Source organism: Ranitomeya variabilis, chromosome 2 (assembly GCF_051348905.1).
Source record: "Ranitomeya variabilis isolate aRanVar5 chromosome 2, aRanVar5.hap1, whole genome shotgun sequence".
In the NCBI taxonomy this organism is placed as follows: Eukaryota; Metazoa; Chordata; class Amphibia; order Anura; family Dendrobatidae; genus Ranitomeya; species Ranitomeya variabilis.
This window is the reverse complement of record NC_135233.1, coordinates 569,447,763-569,467,586: the sequence shown is the minus strand read 5'-3', so window position 1 is coordinate 569,467,586 and position 19,824 is coordinate 569,447,763.

The following is a 19,824-nucleotide window of genomic DNA, read 5'->3' as shown; positions in this document are numbered from 1 at the left end:
AGACTAATGGCCAGACTGAGCGAACTAATCAGACCTTGGAGACTTATTTGAGGTGTGTTGTGTCTGCGGATCAGGATGACTGGGTTGCCTTTTTGCCGTTGGCGGAGTTTGCCCTCAATAATCGGGCTAGTTCTGCCACTTTGGTTTCTCCTTTTTTTTGCAATTCGGGGTTTCATCCTCGCTTTTCTTCTGGTCAGGTGGAGTCTTCGGATTGTCCTGGAGTGGATACTGTGGTGGATAGGTTGCATCGGATTTGGGGACAGGTGGTGGACAATTTGGAGTTGTCCCAGGAGAAGACTCGGCATTTTGCTAACCGCCGTCGTCGTGTTGGTCCTCGTCTTCGTGTTGGGGACTTGGTGTGGTTGTCTTCTCGTTTTGTCCCTATGAGGGTTTCTTCTCCTAAGTTTAAGCCTCGGTTCATCGGCCCGTATAAGATTTTGGAGATTCTTAACCCTGTGTCCTTTCGATTGGACCTCCCGGCATCTTTTTCTATCCATAATGTCTTCCATCGGTCATTATTGCGCAGGTATGAGGTACCGGTTGTGCCTTCCGTTGAGCCTCCCGCTCCGGTGTTGGTTGAGGGTGAATTGGAGTACGTTGTGGAGAAGATCTTGGACTCCCGTGTTTCCAGACGGAAACTTCAGTATCTGGTCAAGTGGAAGGGCTACGGTCAGGAGGATAATTCTTGGGTGACAGCCTCTGATGTTCATGCCTCTGATTTGGTCCGTGCCTTTCATAGGGCTCATCCTGATCGCCCTGGTGGTTCTTGTGAGGGTTCGGTGCCCCCTCCTTGAGGGGGGGGTACTGTTGTGAATTTGGTTTTTGGGCTCCCCCGGTGGTCACTGGTGGTACTGGACTTGTGTGCTTCACTTTCTCTGTTCACCTGTTTCCATCAGGATATGGGAGTATCCTATTTAGCCTTGCTGCTCAGTTATTCTAGTGCCGGCCATCAATGTAACCAGAGCCTTTCTGTTGCATGTTCCTGCTTCTAGACTACTATCAGCTAAGTTGGACTCTTAGTCCTAAGTTTGTTTGCATTTTTGTTCCAGTTCACAGTTATGTTATGTTTCTGTAGCTGGAAGCTCTTGTGGGCCGAAATTACCACTCCGGTGTCATGAGTTGACACATGAGTCTTAAAGTAATTTCTGGATGGTATTTTAATAGGGTTTTTAGCTGACCGTGAAGTTCCCTATTGTATCTTCTTACTATCTAGTAAGCAGACCTCGCTTTGCTGAACCTACCTTCATACTGCGTATGTCTTTTCCTCTGAACTCACCGTCAATATATGTGGGGGGCTTCTGTCTCCTTTTTGGGGGAATTTCCCTAGAGGTAAGCCAGGTCTGTTTTTTCCTCTATTAGGGTTAGTTAGTTCTCCGGCTGGCGCTGGGCGTCTAGGGATAAAACGTAGGTACGTCACCCGGCCACTGTTAGTTGTGTGGTAGGTTTAGCTCACGGTCAGCTCGAGATTCCATCACCCAAGAGCTAGTCTGTTATTTAAGTTCTCTGACGTTCCCTTGCCATTGGGAACCGTGACACATTCTCCTCCAGGAATGCTGGTGTTACTGGTGATGAGCAAGTGTACTCGTTGCTTGGGTTTTCCCGAGCACGCTCGTGTGGTCTCTGAGTATTTATGACTGCTCCGATATTAAGTTTTCATTGCCTCAGCAGCATGATTTACAGCTATTAGCCAGCTTGATTACATGTGGGGATTCCTAAGCAACCAGGCAACTCCCACATGTACTCAGCCTGGCTAATAGCTGTAAATCATTCAGCTGCCGTGATGAAAACTAAATCTCCGAACACTAACAAATACTCAAAGGTCACCCGAGCGTGCTTGGGAAAACCCGAGCAATGAGTACACTTGCTCATCACTAGTGCTTACGTAAGACCTCAGCCATGGTAGCAGGTTACAGAGAAGAGTGACCTATCAATCTCTGGCAGGAGGTCGGTGCCAGGAGGAGAAAAGAGGGAGGTCAGAGAGCCATAAGTCCAGCCCAAGCCCCTTCACTTGCAAGCTCATTTTCATATTTGCGGATGGATTACAGCAAGCTAATGAAGACACTGAATTATGATAGAAAGGCACTGGAAGTAATCATCATTACAGTTACTTTACTTTGGGGTTTAAAAACCTGCTGACAGGTTCTCTTTAAATGTATTCAATATATTGCAACTTCTTGCATTTTCTAGTTATCAGATAGTACAGCTAGTGACCTTATCAAAGTCAAATATAACATAAGGGCAGAGAGACCATATAAAATGTGTTGTTGACATATAAATCTGGTTTCAAAATGCAATTAGAGTAACTTTGGGGGTTATGTAAATGTTGATGGCGACTCCCATTGAAACATTGTTTTACACTTTTCCCTTTCTTATGGGAGCAGGATTATTTACCTAATCAGATGCTTGGGACTCCGGGAACTAATTTAGAAAATAGTTAATCCCATATTTCATGTTTAGCTGCCAAAGCTACTCTTCATTTGTCCCTTCGGTGGCATGTATCTTGCACATGTAATTCTAAAATACTTTGTACATGGAAAATGTACTTAGCTGCAGATGTTGCACAAATGCAATTCCCACTTTACGCTACGTCGTCTATATCTATCTCATCTCCTTGGCCTGACACTGTTGGAATAATTAAGGAAGGGCCTCAAAGGAACGCCAGTGGAATAAAACTAAATTACTACATGTTAAAACTGTATATGTGATATAATTTAAAAATAGCATTGACAGATTAGCAAATTAGGAATATCTACCTAAGCAAATAATGCTATTAGATTATGGCAAAAGTCCTTAAAGAAAGAAAATACTATGATTAAATAGTTCACTTATAGACTTACTACCTTCTCCAATTAAATTATCATCATCTAATTAATGTCTGTCTTTTTCATGTTTTTCATTGTAACGACAAGTAAACTAAAAGCAGAGATGTGATGATGAGTAAATACATTTGCTTCGTTTTACAATCCAGGAAAAAACAAGAGTTAAAGTTTCTTTTTAATGAAACAAGGTTAAAAAAAAATCTAATAAATAAAATTAAAGAGCATTTTCATTTTGAAAAAAAAAAAAAAACATGAATCCACATGCACAATATTAAAGAATTTGGGAAAATGGCAAAAAAAGGGTAAGAAAATTGAAAATTATAAATAGAGTCATTGCATATTGTTTTTGGAAACAAAATTAACATTATGTAGGACTACTATATATCTACTATTTTATTAGAGACTTTCGGCTCCAAAAATTAAAGCTTGTACCAAGCTGAATAATATCCCTAAGTAAATGGAATTTTATTTTTTCTGAGAGTGGTCAGAATCACAATGCAAATGCATGTATAAGCTTTAAAGTGGTTTCCTAACTAAACAAAAAAAATTCCACTCTTATCCTAAAAATTATATGCTCCTTATTTAGTTGTCCGAAATAGCCTATTTAAAGTGAATGGAGTGGAGTTGAAATATTACATACAGTACAACTGCTGAGCTTGTGTATTGCTGTTTAGGAAAGAAGTTGACTTTTTTTATAATCCTGGAGAACTTTTCAAGATTGTCTTCATGGGTTCATATTATATCTACCGTTTCCTTTATAGTTTCTGTGACAATTTTTGGAGTATTTTGTGATATCATATATAATACGTATATAGAAAATATATTTATTTAATATATAGATATATGGAAACATAAGAAAAAAACATAGGTATAATATGATCTTGGGAATGCAACCTTAAAGGGAATTTGCCAATTCATTCTACCCCTCCCCCCCAAGACGGATTACATGTGTGCATGGGTCATAAGAAGACAAGTTCACACCTTTATTAACCCCTTCACCCCCAAGAGTGGTTTGCACGTTAATGACCAGGCCAATTCTGACCATTGTCCCTTTATGAGGTTATAACTCTGGAACGCTTCAACGGATCTTGGCGATTCTGACATTGTTTTCTCGTGACATATTGTACTTCATGATAGTGGTAAAATTTCTTTGATATTACCAGCGTTTATTTTCAAAAAAAATGGAAATTTGGCGAAAATTTTGAAAATTTTGCAATTTTCCAACTTTGAATTTTTATGCCCTTAAATCACAGAGATATGTCACACAAAATACTTAATAAGTAACATTTCCCACATGTCTACTTTACATCAGCACAATTTTGGAACCAAAATTTTTTTTTGTTAGGGAGTTATAAGGGTTAAAAGTTGACCAGCAATTTCTCATTTTTACAACACCATTTTTTTTTAGGGACCACATCTCATTTGAAGTCATTTTGAGGGGTCTATATGATAGAAAATACCCAAGTGTGACACCATTCTAAAAACTGCACCCCTCAAGGTGCTCAAAACCATATTCAAGAAGTTTATTAACCCTTCTGGTGCTTCACAGGAATTTTTGGAATGTTTAAATAAAAATGAACATTTAACTTTTTTTCACAAAAAATTTACTTCAGCTCCATTTTGTTTTATTTTACCAAGGGTAACAGGAGAAAATGGACCCCAAAAGTTGTTGTGCAATTTGTCCTGAGTACACCGATACCCCATATGTGGGGGTAAACCACTGTTTGTGCGCATGGGAGACCTCGGAAGGGAAGGAGCGCCGTTTGACTTTTCAATGCAAAATTGACAGGAATTGAGATGGGACGTCATGTTGCGTTTGGAGAGCCACTGATGTGCCTAAACATTGAAACCCCCCACAAGTGACACCATTTTGTAAAGTAGACCCCCTAAGGAACTTATCTAGAGGTGTGGTGAGCACTTTGACCCACCAAGTGCTTCACAGAAGTTTATAATGCAGAACCGTAAAAATAAAAAATCATATTTTTTCACAAAAATTATCTTTTTACCCCAAATTTTTTATTTTCCCAAGGGTACGAGAAGAAATTGGACCCCAAAAGTTGTTGTACAATTTATCCTGAGTACGCTGATACCCCATATGTGGGGGTAAACCACTGTTTGGGCGCATGGGAGAGCTCGGAAAGGAAGTAGCACCGTTTGACTTTTCAATGCAAAATTGACAGGAATTGAGATGGGACGCCATGTTGCGTTTGGAGAGCCACTGATGTGCCTAAACATTGAAACCCCCCACAAGTGACACCATTTTGTAAAGTAGACCCCCTAAGGAACTTATCTAGATGTGTTTTGAGCGCTTTGACCCACCAAGGGCTTCACAGAAGTTAATAATGCAGAGCCGTAAAAATAAAACAAAAATTTTTTCCCACAAAAATTATTTTTTTAGCCCCCAGTTTTGTATTTTCCCGAGGGTAGCAGGAGAAATTGGACCCCAAAATTTGTTGTCCAAGTTGTCCTGAGTGCGAAGATACACCATATGTGGGGAGAACCACTGTTTGGGCGCATGGGAGGGCTCGGAAAGGAAGGAGTGCCATTTGGAATGCAGGCTTAGATGGAATGGTCTGCAGGCATCACATTGCGTTTGTAGAGCCCCTAATGTACCTAAACAGTAGAAACCCCCCACAAGTGATACCATGTTGGAAAGTAGACCCCCTAAGGAACTTATCTAGATGTGTGGTGAGCGCTTTGACCCACCAAGGGCTTCACAGAAGTTTATAATGCAGAGCCGTAAAAATAAAACTATAATTTTTTCCCACAAAAATTATTTTTCAGCCCCCAGTTTTGTATTTTCCCGAGGGTAACAGGAGAAATTGGACCCCAAAAGTTGTTGTCCAATTTGTCCTGAGTGCGCTGATACCCCATATGTGGGGGGGGAGCCACCGTTTGGACGCATGGAAGGGCTCGGAAGGGAAGGAGCGCCATTTGGAATGCAGACTTAGATGGAATGGTCTGCAGGCGTCACATTGCGTTTGCAGAGCCCCTAATGTACCTAAACAGTAGAAACCCCCCACAAGTGACACCATGTTGGAAAGTAGACCCCCTAAGGAACTTATCTAGATGTGTGGTGAGCGCTTTGACCCACCAAGGGCTTCACAGAAGTTTATAATGCAGAGCCGTAAAAATAAAACTAAAATTTTTTCCCACAAAAATTATTTTTCAGCCCCCAGTTTTGTATTTTCCCGAGGGTAACAGGAGAAATTGGACCCCAAAAGTTGTTGTCCAATTTGTCCTGAGTGCGCTGATACCCCATATGTGGGGGGAACCACCGTTTGGATGCATGGGAGGGCTCGGAAGGGAAGGAGCGCCATTTGGAATGCAGACTTAGATGGAATGGTCTGCAGGTGTCACATTGCGTTTGCAGAGCCCCTAATGTACCTAAACAGTAGAAGCCCCGCACAAGTGACCCCATTTTGGAATCTAGACCCCCCAAGGAACTTATCTAGATGTGTTGTAAGAACTTTGAACCAACAAGTGTTTCACTACAGTTTATAACGCAGAGCCGTGAAAATAAAAAATATTTTTTTTTTCCCACAAAAATTATTTTTTAGCCCCCAGTTTTGTATTTTCCCAGGGGTAACAGGAGAAATTGGACCCCAAAGGTTGTTGTCCTATTTGTCCCGAGTATGCTGCTACCCCATATGTTGGGGTAAACCCCTGTTTGGGCACACGGGAAAGCTCGGAAGGGAAGGAGCACTGTTTTACTTTTTCAACGCAGAATTGGCTGGAATTGAGATCGGACGCCATGTCGCGTTTGGAGAGCCCCTGATGTGCCGAAACAGTGGAAACCCCCCAATTATAACTGAAACCCTAATCCAAACACACCCCTAACCCTAATCCCAACAGTAACCCTAACCACACCTCTAACCCTGACACACCCCTAACCCTAATCCCAACCCTATTCCCAACCGTAAATGTAATCTAAACCCTAACCGTAACTTTAGCCCCAACCCTAACCCTAACTTTAGCCCCAACCCTAACTGTAGCCTTAACCCTAGCTCCAACCCTAGCCCTAATGGGAAAATGGAAATAAATACATTTTTTTTCCCCTAACTAAGGGGGTGATGAAGGGGGGTTTGATTTACTTTTATAGCGAGTTTTTTAGCGGATTTTTATGATTGGCAGCCGTCACACACTGAAAGACGCTTTTCATTGCAAAAAATATTTTTTGCGTTACCACATTTTGAGAGCTATAAATTTTCCATATTTTGGTCCACAGAGTCATGTGAGGTCTTGTTTTTTGCGGGACGAGTTGACATTTTTATTGGTAACATTTTCGGACATGTGACAGTTTTTGATCGCTTTTTATTCCAATTTTTGTGAGGCAGAATGACCAAAAACCAGCTATTCATGAATTTCTTTTGGGGGAGGCGTTTATACCGTTCCGCGTTTGGTAAAATTGATAAGCAGTTTTATTCTTCGGGTCAGTACGATTACAGTGATACCTCATTTATATTATTTTTTTATGTTTTGGCGCTTTTATATGATAAAAACTATTTTATGGAAAAAATAATTATTTTTGCATCACTTTATTCTCAGGACTATAACTTTTTTATTTTTTTGCTGATCATGCTGTATGGCGGCTCGTTATTTGCGGGACAAGATGACGCTTTCAGCGGTACCATGTTTATTTATATCTGTCTTTTTGATCGCGTGTTATTCCACTTTTTGTTCGGCGGTATGATAATAAAGCGTTGTTTTTTGCCTCGTTTTTTTTTTTTTTTCTTACGGTGTTTACTGAAGGTGTTAACTAGTGGGCCAGTTTTATAGGTCGGGTCGTTACGGACGCGGCGATACTAAATACGTATACTTTTATTGTTTTTTTTATTTAGATAAAGAAATGTATTTATGGGAATAATATATATTTTTTTTCATTATTTTGGAATTTTATTTTATTTTTTTACACATTTGGAAATTTTTTTTTTACTTTTTTACTTTGCCCCAGGGGGGGACAATAAAGATCGGTGATCTGCCAGTTTGCATAGCACTCTGACAGATCACCGATCTGAGAGAAGTGCAGGCTGCTTCACAGTGCCTGATCTGAGCAGGCTTCTGTGAAGCCACCTCCCTCCCTGCAGGACCCGGATCCGCGGCCATCTTGGATCCGGGTCTGGAGCAGGCAGGGAGGGAGGTAAGACCCTCGCAGCAACGCGATCACATCGCGTTGCTGCGGGGGGCTCAGGGAAGCCCGCAGGGAGCCCCCTCCCTGCGCGATGCTTCCCTGCACCGCCGGCACATCGCGATCATGTTTGATCGCGGTGTGCCGGGGGTTAATGTGCCGGGAGCGGTCCGTGACCGCTCCTGGCACATAGTGCCGGATGTCAGCTGCGACATGTAAACCATGTCTCATATCCTGTCGGGTTTGGGAAGGAGAAATGAAAAGCCGGCAATTGAATTAGCGGCTTTAATGCTATCTTGCGCTGCATTAAATATAAATATACATATATAGGTGTCTCACTGACATATATATATGTATATATACCTATTCTATGTGTATATATCTACTCTATTCTAACCTGTCAGTGTGATTTTACTGTACACCGCGCTGAATTACCGGCTTTTCAAAGGACACCGGTGCGTAAAAATCAGACAGAACTCGCATGGTGCGAGTGCTGTGCGATTTTTTTCTCGCACCCATTGACTTGCATTGGCGAGTCTCGTCTGAGAATCGCAGCAATACGGAGCATGCTGCGATTTTTTTCTCAGCCGATCCAGATTTTTCTCAGTCCGATTTCGGCTGAGAAAAAAAAATCGCAAATGAAAAGACACCTATTGAATAACATTGGTCCGAGTGCAATCCGATTTTTTATCGGATTGCATTCGTCCGTTTTCCTCGCAAGTGGAAAGGGGCCCTAACTCTGCTCTACAATAGGTGATATGTCCCCTGCAGCACCCTGATCTCAACATGATCCAGTCTGTCTGGGATTACATGAAGAGACAGAAGAATTTGCACAAGTGACATCCACAGGAGATCTGTGGTCAGTTCTCCAAGATGTTTGGAATCAACTTCCTGCAGAGTTCCTTCAAGATCTGTTTAAAGATAATTAGTACCAAGAAGAACTTATGGTTTGATACTGTTTAGAAGCTAAAAGGCAAATATTGATGTGATTTAGATTTCTCTTTAGTTCAATTACTTTGCGATTTGTTAATTGCTAAAAATTAAACTATTAGCACTTCTATATCTGAAAGCATTCATACTTTGCAGCATTTTTCTACACCTGCCTAAAACTTATGCATAGCACTGTATAGTTATTTTAACCCCAGGAGCTTTTTTTGGTTTTATGTTTTTGTGTTTCGCTCCCCTCCTTCCCGGATCCATACCTTTTTTATTTTTCCGTCAATATGGCCATGTGAGGGCTTACTTTTTGAGGGATGAGTTGTACTTTTGAGCAACATCATTGGTTTTAGCATGTCGTGTACTAAAAAACGGGGGGAAAAATTCCAAGTGCAGTGAAATTTCAAAAAAAGTGCAATCCCACACTTTTTTTTGTTTGGCTTTTCAGCTAGGTTCACCAAATGCTAAAACTGACCTGATATGATTCTTCAGGTCATTATGAGTTCATAGACACCAAACATGTCTCATGTCTCATTTTTATCTAAGTGGTGAAAAAAAAAAATCAAAACTTTGTTAAAAAAAATTGCCTAATTTTCCGATACCTGTAGCGTCTCCATTTTTCGTGATCTGGGGTTCGGTGAGGGCTTATTTTGCATGCCGAGCTGATGGTTTTATGATACCATTTTGGTGCAGATACATTCTTTTGATCGCCTGTTATTGCATTTTAATGCAATGTTGCGGTGACGGAAATAACGTAATTCTGGCGTTTTGACTTTTCTCGCTATGCCGTTTAGCGATCAGTTCAATCTTTTTTATTGATGGATCGGGTGATTCTGAACACAGTGATACCAAATATGTGTAGGTTTGATTTTTTTTAATTGTTTTATTTTGAATGGGGCAAAAGGGGAGTGATTTAAACTTTTTTTTTATTTTTTTCATATTTTTTAAAACTTTTTTTACTTTTTCCATGCTTCAATGGCCCCCATAGGAGGCTAGAAGCTGGCACAACTTGATTGCCTCAGCTACATAGAGGCAATGCTTAGATCGCCTCTATGTAGCAGAATTACTGCATTGCTATAAACGCCGACCACAGGGTGGCGCTCACAGCAATCTGGCATCAACAACCATAGAGGTCTTGAGGAGACCTCTAATTTTCATTCCGACCCGCCGATGACCCTCGATCACATGATGGGGGTCACAGCTGCGCGCATTTCCAGCCAGATGGCCGGAAGCACTTGTTAAATACCACTGTCAGAGTTTGACAGCAGCATTTAGCTAGTTACTAGGCGAGGGCGGATTGCAATTCCGCCCGTGCCTATAGTGGGCAAGTCAGCTGTTCAAAACAGCTGACATGTCCTGGCTCTGACGCGGGCTCACTGCTTGAGCCCGCATCAAAGCAGGGATTCTGCCATAGGACGTACTATTCCGTCCGATGGCAGAAAGGGGTTAACCAGTTCCCGATATCCGCCATACAAGTCGAGTGTGGGCCACCAAGACGAGAGTGAGAGAGTGCTTAGGCCAAGCAACTGGGCTCCATTCCCGACAGATGACAGCCGTGTTATATTATGAAATGTTTTTAACAAATTTCCACATTATTTTTCACAACTTAAAAAACAACAAAACTGGAAACATTTGGTAATTGCCCAAGTAATAGTATCTAGCGTTGAGCGAATATGTTTGGATTCATTCGCCGAATCTGAATTTGCCATATTCATGCCATATTGGTACCCTGTTCATGTCGAATTTATATTTGATGATCAGTTTCAATCATATTCAGTCATTTCTACTCCCATTGACTCCAATGACGTTCGACTGTGTTTGGCAAATATTACAAAAATAATATTTGCCACCAATCGTAATCAGAACTGAATTTTGAAAAATTCACTCACCTTTTGTACTAATGCCATTGATCACATTAGGTCATTTGTACTACAGAATGAATACTGTAAAGACCAACCCTAAAAAACAATGCTGGAATTGCAATGTTTTATCTCATCTCTTGAGGCTGAGCTACAGTAAGTACATAGACTCCTCTTCGAGTGTGTATTAGAAAAAAACGACTTATAGACCGCAAGTGAGCTTTACGTCCTCAGAATCTGACTTAACGGATACATATGCAAGTACATCGGATGCCTCAGTTGAATATAATACAAATGAAAATAGAAAGAGAAACTATAGGATGTCAAAAAACGTAACAGGAGAGGAGGAAGAAAACACACAAAATCCACCAGGAGTAACTACTCGCTACAACAAGAAAAAATTCAAGTAAATGAAGAAAATAGTGTGGTGAATTTATCCACATGTAAACTTACAAAAGATCTATTAGAAGTACTTGCCTTAGGCTTAAATTTTGTGCCTGACACAAATTTTAACCTTTTCATGACTATTTTAGACATCAATAAATTCATTAGAAACCTTACTATTAAAAAAAAAAATTCTCAGAGGAAAGTGAAAGTGTTTTGGCGTTTGGTGAAAACAATGAAAATAAATATGAAAATTTGGACTTCAAAGCTCAAATGACGCTTATTACTCTGCAGGACTTATCATCTGAACAAGTCCCAATGGGAGAAACAAAGAATCAATCTGATAGCCTCAAAGTAAAAAATCCCTATTTTTACCCAATACAGACCAGAGTGGAGTGTATGGAGGATTTCCAAGAAATGATACAGAAAGACCTAAGAAAATTAAAAGAAGAATGTGATAAAAAACAATTACCAAAAAATCCAATCTTACATTTAATCAGAAAAAAGCTCTTCAAGAATTAAAATATGTGAAGAATATTGTGATAAAAAGAAGCGACAAAGGAGGAATGATTGTCATTCTAAATGAAGTAGATTACATCACTAAAGTCTTGCAGATTACAACACATATGAAAAACTTGACAGCAATCCTACTAAGGTATTTAATTTAAAAATTAGTAGAATGGTCGAAGAAGGTGTAAGTTTGGGTGTTTTACACAAAAAACAAGCAGAGTATTTATATGTACCTTTTCCCATTTTACCAACACTATATGGACATCCTAAAGTTCATAAGAGTGATGACATACCACCCATTAGACCCATAGTCTCGGGGGTCGAATCTATGACTGAACATATGTGTGAGTGGTTTTTATTCATTATTGCAACCGTTAGCAAGAAGGATGCCAGGTTATATCAAGGACTCTAGAGAAGTACTAAAAACTTTCTCTAGTAAACCATGGGAAGAAGGTTTTTCATGGCTCTCTTGCGATGTTACTTCACTTTACACGAGTATTGTTATGACCCCAATGGCAGAGGGTCTCAGGAATACATACCAAGTCTGCAAACACAAAAAAACCAGCTCATAGGGCAGTGGTAACTGGCTGACCATATATCTAATCCTAGCCCCACAAATAGAAGCAGCCGGGGAACGTGCCTACGTTGGTTCTAGACGTCTCGCGCCAGCCGGAGAACTAACTAACCCTAGAAGGGAAAAGAAAGACCTTTCTTGCCTCCAGAGAAAAGACCCCAAAAGTTGGATACAAGCCCCCAACAAATAATAACGGTGAGGTAAGAGGAAAGACAAACATAAGCATGAGCTAGGTATTTAGCAAAGAGAGGCCCACTAGCTAATAGCAGAATATAGTAAGATGACTTATATGGTCAGCAAAAACCCTATTAAAATATCCACGCTGGATATTCAAGAACCCCCGAACCGACTAACGGCCGGGGGGAGAACACCAGCCCCCTAGAGCTTCCAGCAAGGTCAGAAATCACATTTAGTACAAGCTGGACAAAAATAGGAGCAAGCAAATAACTCAAAAAACAAAGAAGCACGACTTAGCTTAATTTTGCAAGAGCCAGGACCAGCAGACAGGAGCAACAGAAGGATCTGATTACAACGATGCCAGGCACTGGACTAAGGATCCAGGAAGTTAATATAGCGACACCCCTGGACTAACGACCCAGGTGAGCTCCAAACTGAAGAAAGACAATCCCAGAGTCATACCACTAGTGACCACAAGAGGGAGCCAAAAAGTCAATTCACAACAGTACCCCCCCCTTAAGGAGGGGTCACCGAACCCTCACCAAGACCACCAGGGCGATCAGGATGAGCAGCGTGAAAGGCACAAACTAAATCGGCCGCATGCACATCAGAGGCAACCACCCAGGAATTATCCTCCTGACCATAGCCCTTCCACTTGACCAGATACTGAAGCCTCCGCCTGGAGAGACGAGAATCCAAGATCTTCTCCACCACGTACTCCAACTCGCCCTCAACCAACACTGGAGCAGGAGGCTCAACAGAAGGAACCACAGGTACAACGTACCGCCGCAACAAAGACCTATGGAACACGTTGTGAATGGCAAATGACACCGGAAGATCCAAGCGAAAGGACACAGGATTAAGGATTTCCAATATCTTGTAAGGACCGATGAAGCAAGGCTTAAATTTAGGAGAGGAGACCTTCATAGGAACAAATCGAGAAGACAGCCATACCAAATCCCCAACACGAAGTCGGGGACCCACACCGCGGCGGCGGTTGGCAAAACGCTGAGCCTTCTCTTGTGACAACTTTAAGTTGTCCACCACATGATTCCAGATCTGCTGCAACCTATCCACCACAGAATCTACCCCAGGACAGTCAGAAGGCTCCACATGTCCCGAGGAAAAACGAGGATGGAAACCAGAGTTGCAGAAAAATGGCGAAACCAATGTAGCGGAACTAGCCCGATTATTAAGGGCAAACTCAGCCAACGGCAAGAAGGTCACCCAATCATCCTGATCCGCAGAAACAAAACACCTCAAATAAGCCTCCAGAGTCTGATTAGTTCGCTCCGTTTGTCCATTAGTCTGAGGATGAAAGGCAGACGAAAACGACAACTCAATGCCCATCCTAGCACAAAAGGATCGCCAGAACCTGGAAACAAACTGGGATCCTCTGTCAGACACAATATTCTCAGGAATGCCGTGTAAACAAACCACATTCTGAAAGAACACAGGAACCAGATCGGAAGAGGAAGGCAGCTTAGGCAAAGGTACCAAATGGACCATCTTAGAAAAGCGATCACATACCACCCAGATGACAGACATGCCCTGAGACACCGGGAGATCTGAAATGAAATCCATGGAAATGTGTGTCCAAGGCCTCTTCGGGACAGGCAAGGGCAAGAGCAACCCGCTGGCACGCGAACAGCAAGGCTTAGCTCGAGCACAAGTCCCACAGGACTGCACAAACGACCGCACATCCCGTGACAAGGAAGGCCACCAAAAGGACCTAGCCACCAGATCTCTGGTGCCAAAAATTCCCGGATGCCCTGCCAACACCGAGGAATGAACCTCGGAAATGACTCTGCTGGTCCACTTATCAGGAACAAACAGTCTGTCAGGTGGACAAGAGTCAGGTCTACCAGCCTGAAATCTCTGCAACACACGTCGCAAATCTGGAGAAATGGCTGACAAGATAACTCCCTCTTTAAGAATACCAACAGGTTCTGCGACTCCCGGAGAGTCAGGCACAAAGCTCCTTGAAAGAGCATCAGCCTTCACATTCTTTGAACCTGGTAAATACGAGACAACGAAGTCAAAACGGGAGAAAAACAATGACCAGCGGGCCTGTCTAGGATTCAGGCGTTTAGCAGACTCGAGATACATCAAATTTTTGTGATCAGTCAAGACCACCACACGATGCTTAGCACCCTCGAGCCAATGACGCCACTCCTCAAATGCCCACTTCATGGCCAACAACTCCCGATTGCCAACATCATAATTCCGCTCAGCAGGCGAAAACTTCCTCGAGAAAAAGGCACAAGGTCTCATCACAGAGCAACCAGGGCCTCTCTGCGACAAAACGGCCCCTGCCCCAATCTCAGAAGCATCCACTTCAACCTGAAAGGGAAGTGAGACATCAGGCTGGCACAAAACAGGCGCCGAAGTAAACCGGCGCTTCAACTCCTGGAAAGCCTCCACAGCTGCAGGAGCCCAGTTAGCAACATCAGAACCTTTCTTGGTCATATCCGTCAAAGGTTTAGCAATGCTAGAAAAATTAGCAATAAAACGACGGTAGAAGTTAGCAAAACCCAAGAACTTCTGAAGACTCTTAACTGACGTGGGTTGAGTCCAATCATGAATAGCACGGACCTTGACTGGGTCCATCTCCACCGCAGAAGGGGAAAAAATAAACCCCAAAAAGGGAACCTTCTGTACTCCAAAGAGACACTTTGAGCCCTTAGCAAATAAAGCATTCTCACGCAAAACCTGAAACACCATCCTGACCTGCTCTACATGCGAGTCCCAGTCATCAGAAAAAAACAGAATATCATCCAGATAAACGATCATAAATTTATCCAGATACTTCCGGAAAATATCATGCATAAAGGACTGAAACACTGAAGGAGCATTAGAGAGCCCAAAAGGCATCACCAAGTACTCAAAATGACCTTCGGGCGTATTAAACGCAGTTTTCCATTCATCTCCTCGCTTAATGCGCACAAGGTTGTACGCACCACGAAGACCTATCTTGGTGAACCACTTGGCACCTTTAATTCGGGCAAACAAGTTTGACAACAGAGGCAAAGGATACTGAAATTTAACAGTGATTTTATTCAAAAGCCGATAGTCAATACAAGGTCTCAAAGATCCGTCCTTCTTGGCCACAAAAAAGAATCCCGCACCAAGAGGGGAAGAGGAAGGATGGATATGCCCCTTCTCCAGAGATTCCTTGATATAAGAACGCATTGCGGTATGCTCAGGTACAGACAGATTAAATAGTCTTCCCTTAGGAAATTTGCTACCTGGGATCAAATCTATGGCACAGTCACAGTCCCTATGAGGAGGCAGAACACTGGACCTGGACTCGCTGAACACATCCTGATAATCAGACAAATACTCAGGAACTTCCGAAGGAGTAGAGGAAGCAATAGACATCGGCGGGGAATCACCATGAATACCCTGACAGCCCCAACTTGACACAGACATTGCCTTCCAATCCAAGACTGGATTATGAGTAACCATGGCAAACCCAAAACGACCAAATCATGCATTTTATGCAGAACAAGAAAACGAATCACCTCCCGATGTTCAGGAGTCATGCACATGGTTACCTGTGTCCAAAACTGCGGTTTATTTTCCGCCAATGGCGTAGCATCAATACCCCTCAGAGGGATAGGATTAACCAACGGCTCAAGAACAAAACCACAGCGCTTGGCAAATGACAGATCCATAAGACTCAGGGCAGCACCTGAATCCACAAACGCCATAACAGGGTAAGAGGACAATGAGCAAATTAAAGTTACAGACAAAATAAATTTAGGTTGCAAATTACCAATGGCGACAGGACTAACAACCCTTGTTAGGCGTTTAGAGCATGCTGATATAACATGTGTAGAATCACCACAGTAAAAACACAACCCTTTCTGACGTCTATGATTTTTCCGCTCATTTCTGGTCTGAATTCCATCACATTGCATCAAATCAGGTGTTTGTTTAGACAACACCACCAGAGGATTAGCGGTTTTGCGCTCCCGCAAACGCCGGTCAATTTGAATAGCCAGCGCCATGGAATCATTCAGACTTGTAGGAATGGAGAAACCCACCATCACATTCTTAATGGCTTCAGAAAGGCCATTTCTGAAGTTTTCGGCCAGAGCACACTCATTCCACTGAGTAAGCACGGACCATTTCCGAAATTTTTGGCAATACACTTCAGCTTCATCCTGGCCCTGAGAAATAGCCAGCAAGGCTTTTTCTGCCTGAACCTCAAGATTGGGTTCCTCGTAAAGCAATCCGAGCGCCAGAAAAAACGCATCAATATTTGCCAATGCCGGATCTCCTGGCGCTAGCGAGAAGGCCCAATCCTGAGGGTCGCCCCGTAAAAAAGAGATAACAATTTTAACTTGCTGAGCTGAGTCTCCAGATGAACGGGGTCTCAGAGATAGAAACAATTTACAATTATCCCTGAAATTCCTAAACTTAAATCGGTCTCCAGAAAACAGTTCAGGAATAGGTATTTTAGGTTCAGACATAGGACTACTGGTAACAAAATCTTGTATGCTTTGCACACGAGCAGCAAGCTGGTCCACACTTGTAATCAAGGTCTGGATATTCATGTCTGCAGCAAGCTCAAGCCACTCAGAGGTAAAAAAAAAAAAAAAAAAACCTCAGAATTTCCTTTCTTATTATCCCACTTCTGCAATGCATTAAACATTCAATGTGGGCCTGGCATACTGTTATGACCCCAATGGCAGAGGGTCTCAGGAATAAATACCAAGTCTGCAAACACAAAAAAACCAGCTCATAGGGCAGTGGTAACTGGGCTGACCATATATCTAATCCTAGCACCACAAATAGAAGCAGCCGGGGAACGTGCCTACGTTGGTTCTAGACGTCTCGCGCCAGCCGGAGAACTAACTAACCCTAGAAGGGAAAAGAAAGACCTTTCTTGCCTCCAGAGAAAAGACCCCAAAAGTTGGATACAAGCCCCCAACAAATAATAACGGTGAGGTAAGAGGAAAAGACAAACATAAGCATGAGCTAGGTATTTAGCAAAGAGAGGCCCACTAGCTAATAGCAGAATATAGTAAGATGACTTATATGGTCAGCAAAAACCCTATTAAAATATCCACGCTGGAAATTCAAGAACCCCCGAACCGACTAACGGCCGGGGGGAGAACACCAGCCCCCTAGAGCTTCCAGCAAGGTCAGAAATCACATTTAGTACAAGCTGGACAAAAATAGGAGCAAGCAAGTAGCTCAAAAAACAAAGAAGCACGACTTAGCTTAATTTTGCAAGAGCCAGGACCAGCAGACAGGAGCAACAGAACGATCTGATTACAACGATGCCAGGCACTGGACTAAGGATCCAGGAAGTTAATATAGCGACACCCCTGGACTAACGACCCAGGTGAGCTCCAAACTGAAGAAAGACAATCCCAGAGTCATACCACTAGTGACCACAAGAGGGAGCCAAAAAGTCAATTCACAACAGAGTATACCACATGATGTTGCCATGAGAGCCTTGGAGTTTCACCTGAATAACTACAAATCTTTATTCATCACAGGATCTGATACAGTACATATTGCAAGTGACATTTTTTTTTACTCAAGCATAATGTTTTTTCATTTAATAAGACTATTTACAGACAAAGAACTGGAGTTCCTATGAGAGCTAAGTACTCCCCATCGCTAGCAAACCTGACTATGGCTTTTTGGGAATCTGTGTACATATATTCTGTTCATAACCCGTTTCTTAATCATTTGTTCTGGTATGGCAGATACATCGACGACACCCTCATAATTTGGGGCGGCGATGTGTCTGCCATACCGGAATTCATGGAATATGTTAATGGTAATGATTTTGGTACTAGGTTTACGCACAGGCACAACAAAAAGTGTATATCGTTCCTTGATCTAGAACTGGAGGGTGAGTGCGGTAAATCTATTCACAGCAAAACGCATATCAAACCCATGAGTGGAAATACGGTTTTACACGCCAAGAGTAGTCACCCCTCCCACACAATTAAATCCATACCAGTGGGAGAATTTACTAGACTCAAGAGAAATTGCAGTAAAACAATAGACAGAGAAAGAGAGTTTGACAATTTGGAAACACGACTTGATAGGCGCAGCTATCCTAAATGGTGCCTAAAAAGAGCCCGAAATATGGTGGATAAAAAAGAGAGAGAAAATCTATTAAAATCTAATTTTAAATCTAAAAAAAGTAGGGCAGTTAAGCAAAATAAACCATATGTCTGCCTTCAGTATAGTTCCCATTTCAATGAGATCAAATCGATTATACAGAAACGGCTACCTATTTTAGAACAGGATGACATTTTGTCAAATATACTAAATGATGGCATTAAAATAGTAGCCAGAAGAGCCCCAACCATAGGAGATTTAATTTCTCCAAGTCAATACACATCCAAACCTAAATCTAATACGTGGTTGGAATGTAAAGGCTTCTATAAATGCGGCACTATTGCATGCAGCACATGTGCATCTAGCTAATTAGACAATACATTCACTAATTATGATAATTACTCTAAAAGTTATAAAATTTGAGATTTTATAAATTGCCACTCTAAAAATGTGGTATACAAGATCAACTGTACACAGTGTAAAATTTCATATGTGGGATGTACCACCAGAAAGCTCAAAACGAGAATCTCCGAACATATAAGAGATACAAGTAATTTTAACGGAGGTAATAGAAAGGTATTTATGATTGCCAAACATTTTGCTACTTGCCACAGAAGTAACATTGCAGCGATGTCTGTCCAGGGCATAGAATTGGTTAAATGCTCAAATCGTGGTGGGGATATCAAAAGACGCCTCCTAGTTTTTATTCATTTTTATTTAGTTTTATTGTTACATGGTAGGACCTGCGACTTCTCAGTCATGTGACTGTGAAACTCATAGTGATTGGTTTCTTAGTACTATGAATACTGGCAATGTTCATATGCTGTTAGACATGATTAAGATCACATAGATCGAAACGCGTTGTCTATCCTCATGACTGCATCCACCTTTGTGCAAGGATTTTAATCACGCTATATTTATATGCACCAATAAAGCATTTCAATATTTTAGAAGCTGGAGTATACACCTTTCCTTCATCTTCCATTAGATTCCATAGTTTATATAAAGTGCTGATTGTCACCTTACGAGCCTGACCTTTACTATTCTCCTATATTTGAATTTGGCGTCCCCCTGCTGTTCTAGCTCTGACCTGACCTTAGCTCCTGACAAAGCTTATTGATATACCGCCATGTTACCATATATAGTACATTTTCCGTACCATTCATTGTCAGGTTCGCCTGCATTGTCCATCTGTCTCAATGATTTCTTTTGTGAGCATGGTACGATTTTTCACTTTTAGAAATTACACAAAGACTTAGAGCTTCATAATTCCAGCAAGAAAGAATCTTACTATAGGCTGAATATCACAGGATTATATCAATTAATTAATACCTGTGTGATAATATA